The following is a 6,000-nucleotide window of genomic DNA, read 5'->3' on the forward strand; positions in this document are numbered from 1 at the left end:
TCTTAATTTAGAGTCACCTCTCAATATCTTTAAGTCTTGAGATCATTGGAAAGGGAAGCTTTGATCATTACGAAAGCCAGGACTTACTGAGCCATCCACTGTGTGAAGCTTATTACACTTATTCATTATCTAATTTAATTTTCACAAGGACCCTGTAAAGTTAGACATCTCTATCTCTATGTTGCACATGAGGAAATTGAGACACAGAGATTGATCTACCTGTTTGAGGTCACATTGGGTAATAGGAGGCACAGTCAGGATTTTAATCCAGGTTTGTTGGGCCCACCCCCAGCTCTCTGCTGAGAAAGGAACTGGAGACTCCAGGCATGCTGGAGGCTGAGCTACCAGGAGCCTTTCCAGATCAGCCAGAATGGAGTGTGTGGAGTGGCAGCAACCAGGAGACCACTAGGTCAGTGCTGAAGCCCACCTGCTTCTCTGAACATCCCAGGCCTGTGCTTCTCTCTCCGCAGACAACATTTAGTTCATTTATTTACATTACATTTAGGGAGGTTTACCCACTAAGTTCATACAGACACATCCTTAAGCATGTTTATAAATTTGCCCGAGTACCTATACCTCATATTGTTATGATGAGTAACTCTCTTAATTTTTGCACTGATGAGAACCTGTTAATGTCACTCAAACATATTTGTAATATGGAGTCATTTTCTTTTTAATTGTAATAGGAGTCATTTTAATAGAAGTCATTTTCTTTTCCCCTGGAGTCTGTAAGTAGGGATTGGGAGTTGGGAATCTCCCAACTATAGACATAAGTCAGGGGAAAGAAACTAGAGGTGGGTTCCAAGCATACTTTCTTGCTAGAAGGCTGATGAGAAGAAAAATGTTTTTTAGTATGATTGGTCAGGTGAACTAGAGTCTTCTCATAGAGAAGACTTTGCTGGCCCTTCCTGAGTTTGTTAGCACACTGAGCATAGTAGGAACTATCCCTTTCCTTTGGGCTGCTTCCAGTTCTCCATCTACACAGCAAATAAGAGAAGGGGAGGAGGAATAGGAGAGGAGCTCGGATGCCTTCTGCCCACCTTTCCATAAGTTAGCTTTCATATCACAGGGAGACAGAGTTCCAATTTAACCAAGTGTGGGACATCTCCCTGAACCATCTGAGCATCTGCTGTATAAGGAGAGATTGCTTGAAAAACTCTCATGGTTCTCCTGGGATCTAGGCTTCCAAATGCCCAAGATTTGGAGAAAATGACTTACTGTGTATGACCCAGAAATATGATGTGTAATCTTTGATGATGAAAACAACCCATTACTTCAGCAATCCAAAAGTTATACTCATTACTTGAGTAGATTTTGGGGCTATTTGCTAAATAACCTGAATCTTTAGTTATACTTGCTCATTAAAGTATGGGCAGAGAAAGAATAAACAGTTCCTGCTTGTCCTACCCTTCTAGCCTGCAGGTTCTATCCAGTCATTCTGGTGTGAGCCCTGTCATATCCCAGATCTCCTCCTGGGTCTGAGCATTAACTGATCCACTATCTTAAATTTTGGCATCCCATGATAGACATTCAAGACAGTGTAGAGAACTTGTAAGAAGGAAGAGTCATTTTCCTTTCAGCCAATAAGTATCTGCTGAGTACCTGTGTACCAAGTGCTCAGGGAAGACAGAGGTACATGTGACATATACACATCTGGGAAATAATATTCAACCAGATATCATTAAGCAAATTCTGTATTGCCCTTTCTACCAAGTTCTTGAAAATCTTGTAAAATGTTAAGTGTATTTAAATTATATTAGCAGGTTCTTATCAGTGCAAAGGTTAAAAGGTTCCATAAAGAAAAAAAAAGTCTCTGGAGTCAGACCAACCTCATGTCAAATGCCAGGTCTCACTAGGTGTGTCATCTTGGGTACAGCACTTAACTTTTTGAGCCATACATTTATCTAGAAAGTAGGAACAACAATAGTCCTTATAGGATTGTTGTAAGCATCAAATAATAGAATATATGTGTGTGGTTTTAAAATATGTCTATAAAAATCTTTCTTACAAAATAATCTCGAGTAATATATGTAGATGCTCCTTCTCTACTTCCTGGAGAAGCATTGTCTACATGCCTGCATCTTAAGTATGGGCTAGACTTAGTGACTGGCTTCCAAGGAAGACATAAAGGAAGGGAAAAATACTAACTTTACCTGGGGAAACCTGGTAGATACCCCATTGACCAAATGATCAAGGTTAACATGATCAGAGAGAATGCACCTCCTAAAATGGTATGATGAGAAGGGCACTTCATCTCTGTGGTAATCTTTTCCAAAAACTCATAACCCCAGTGTGACCATGAGAAAATACATCAGACAAACCCAAATTAAGGGATTTTTAAATACCTGACCAGCACTCCTTAAAACTATCAAGGTCATGACAAACATGGAAAAATTGAGAAACTATTCCAGACTAGAAGAAATATGGTAGCTAAATGCAATTTAATATCCTGGATTGGATCTTGGAAGAGAAGGGGACGTTAATGAAAACATTGGTGAATCTGAATACAGTCAAGAGTTTAATCAGTAATAGTCTACTAATGCTGCTTTCTTAGATTTCACAAATATACCACAGTAACATAAGATTATTAAGAAAAAAATGAATCATGTGAAGGGTATATAGAAACTCCCTGTATTAATTTTGCAACCTTTCCATAAATCTATCATAATTCCAGAAAAATTATTCAAAATAAAAAATTTATTTAAAAAACATATGTCCACAAATTCTTTCATACCCCTTCCTTCAAAAGATAGAGAGATGGCCTCTCCTTGAGTAGGATGTATTTAGTGTTTCACTTCTAATGAATAAAATGTGACATAATTGATGATATGTGAACTCCAAGACAAGGTCATAAAACTTGCTCTGTCTGGGATCGTTCACTCTGGAGGAAGCCAGCTGCCATGTCATACAGTCACTCAAGCAGCCTTCTTCACAAAGAGGCCCACAGCATAAAGGACTAGGTCCCCTACCAACAGTCAGCAAGGAACTGTGTCCTCCTGCCAACAGTCATGACAGTGAGCCTTTTTATAAAAGGACCATGCAGCCTCAGTTAGGCCTTCAGACAGTTGCAGTCCTAGCTGATCGCTTGCCTAAAACCTCATGAGAAACGTCCCAAATTCCTGACCACAGAAACTGTGAGATTCTAGTGTTTGTTGTTTTAAGCCACTAAACTTTGGGATGATCTGCTATATGGCAATAGATAACGAACATGAGATGAAACATGGTTAGCATACCACCTAGTGTATATAGTTATGCAGTAAATGTTTGTTTCTATTATAGCATTATTGTTCAAAAACTGTTCTTTTACTTCCTCTAATATTCTGGTCCTCCGATTTCCTCTCCCCTTGGAACAGTGATTCTTAACCCTAGCTGCATATGAGAATCCCTTGGCGAGCTTTTAAAAAAAAAACAAAACACCAGGGCCCAAAGCCCTAGACCATATTAACTGAATTAAAAATTATGGGATGGCGCCTAAGCACCAATTTTTTTTAATTTATTTTTTATTTCAATAGGTTTTGGGGGAACAGGTAGTGTTTGATTACCTGAATTAGTTCTTTAGTGGTGATTCCTGAGATTTTGGTACACTCATTACCCAAGCAGTGTACACTGTACCCAATGTGTAGTCTTTTTTTTTTTTTTTTTTTTTGAGACAGAATCTTGCTCTGTTGCCCAGGCTGGAGTATAGTGGCACAATTTCTGCTCACTGCAACCTCCACCTCCTTCGTTCAAGCAATTCTCCTATCTCAGCCTCCTCAATGTGTAGTCTTTTATCCCCCTCCCATTATTTCCCCCGAGTCCCAGAATCTATTGTATCATTCTTATGCCTTTGCATCCTCATAGCCAAACACCATTTTTTTTTCCTGCTTAGGTTTAAGAGACACCAATTTTTTTTTTAATTTTTTTTCCCATTTATTTATTTTATTGCATTTTAGGTTTTGGGGTACGTGTGAAGAACATGCAAGATTGTTGCATAGGTACACACGTGGCAGTGTGATTTGCTGCCTTCCTCCCCATCACCTACATCTGGCATCTCTCCTCTTGCTATCTCTCCCCAGCTCCCCACCCCACACCGTCCCTTCCCTATTTCCCCCCAACTGACCCCAGTGTGTGATGCTCCCCTCCCTGTGTCCATGTGTTCTCATTGTTCAACACGCGCCTATGAGTGAGAACATGCAGTGTTTGATCTTCTGCTCTTCTGTCAGTTTGCTGAGAATGATGGTTTCCAGGTTCATCCATGTCCCTACAAAGGACACAGACTCATCATTTTTGATGGCTGCATAATATTCCATGGAGACACCAATTTTTTTAAGTTCCCTTCGTAATTTTCATGGGCAGACAGGATGAAGGACTACTGCTGTAGAAGCAGTAGTGTTTAAATATGGGTTACCAACATACCAACTTCTGAACTTAGGAGTAGAAAGTTGTATTTCTTGCCATTTTATTAAAACAGACTTTTGGCATGGGAGAAAATGTTTAGAAAAGAGGTTCAAAAACTGTCCATTGAAATAGCATGTGAATATATGTAGCCTCCTTTGAAGAAAATTAAACAAGCTTTACTAAAGGAGTTTACCACTTGACAGGCAGAAACCACAGGAAAATTCTATGGACCTTATGGCAGGAGGCATACTATTTGTAGACAGCATTTCGAAGGGTAGTTAATGTCTTGCTTGGTTAGTATACTAAACTGGAATTCCTTCCTTTTTGTTTATATTTTCTTTCTCTTTGTAAAGCATGCATACCAAAGCAACATTTGCTACATATGAGTTTAAGAAAATTACCTGCTGAAAGTAATTTTCTAAGAAAAAATAATTACCAGTTTGTTTGAATAGAAGGCCTGCATATTTTATGTTGAAAACTTGGAGCCATAAAATAGACAACCTACCATTAATGTGGAAGAGTTTATCATTTCATCCCATTGTATAATCCATGGGAAAAAAAAAATCTGTGTTGTGGCCAGGAACCAGGTCTCTACCAAAATGAATTTTGACCTTTCTGTTTTGTCATCTGGGCAACTCTTTTACTAAAAGGGAGAAGCAAATGGTAATCCCTGGGCTAAGCAGGCTCGTCGCTATCCAATGAAACTCTTTTACTTAGATTTGGAAACTAAGTTGAATATATTTTAAAGACATTTGTTGAATATGGATTTTGTGTGGGAACTTTAGAAGATTTTGAAGATTCTGCCCCTGGCTTAGCAGATTTGTAACACTGTTGATAAAATGGAAGATGGTATAGGACATACTTTCGAGTTTTTGCATTCTAAATCATGAGGAAAATATAATTTCAAAGAACAAGTTTGGATCAGGTTGGACACAAAAGTTGTGTAGGAGAAGGTGGCATTTGATCTTTATAAATAAGGGTAGTATTTATTTGTCATAAATATTTGGTGACAAAGTCATGGGTATAGTTTGAATAAGTAAGGAGAAAAGAAAACACCTAAGCCAGAAGAGAATCACAACAGCAAAAGTAAGCATTATGTGGGCAGTAGTGACATGACTAAGTTATATAAAGCGGAGGTTCATTTGAAAAGTCATGGAAGTGATTTTGAATAAGTAGATCAGGACCAGATGATGTGGAAGCCTTGAAAGCCAAGCTGAAGACCCAATAACCATTGAAAGTTCCTGAGCAAATTGAAATTGGAGGGATGTGTACAGAGGGAAGGGAAGAAGTAAGTAACCTGCAGCATGGCTTGAAAAGAGTAAAACAATAGAGGGATGCACAAAACTGAGACATAGTAGAGAAAATTAAGAAACTTGATTAATTGGAGGCATACTTTTCCTTTAAGGGATACGTCCTAGGCTGAGGGCCAGTTCCAGATGGCAGGCAGCCATCAATAGATAGTGATGATAGTGAAAATACAACCAGCAAATAACCTACTTTGAACATTTGAATCTAAAATTTGTAAATTAGGAATATAATTTTATAATTCTATAGTTCAAGTGGAATACATGCTAAAACTTATAAAGGTATTGTGATAAAATGCTCATCTTTCTATTGTAGATA

This window comes from Sapajus apella, unplaced genomic scaffold (assembly GCF_009761245.1).
Source record: "Sapajus apella isolate SASKATOON/1434 unplaced genomic scaffold, GSC_monkey_1.0 scaffold3, whole genome shotgun sequence".
NCBI classification, from domain to species: domain Eukaryota; kingdom Metazoa; phylum Chordata; class Mammalia; order Primates; family Cebidae; genus Sapajus; species Sapajus apella.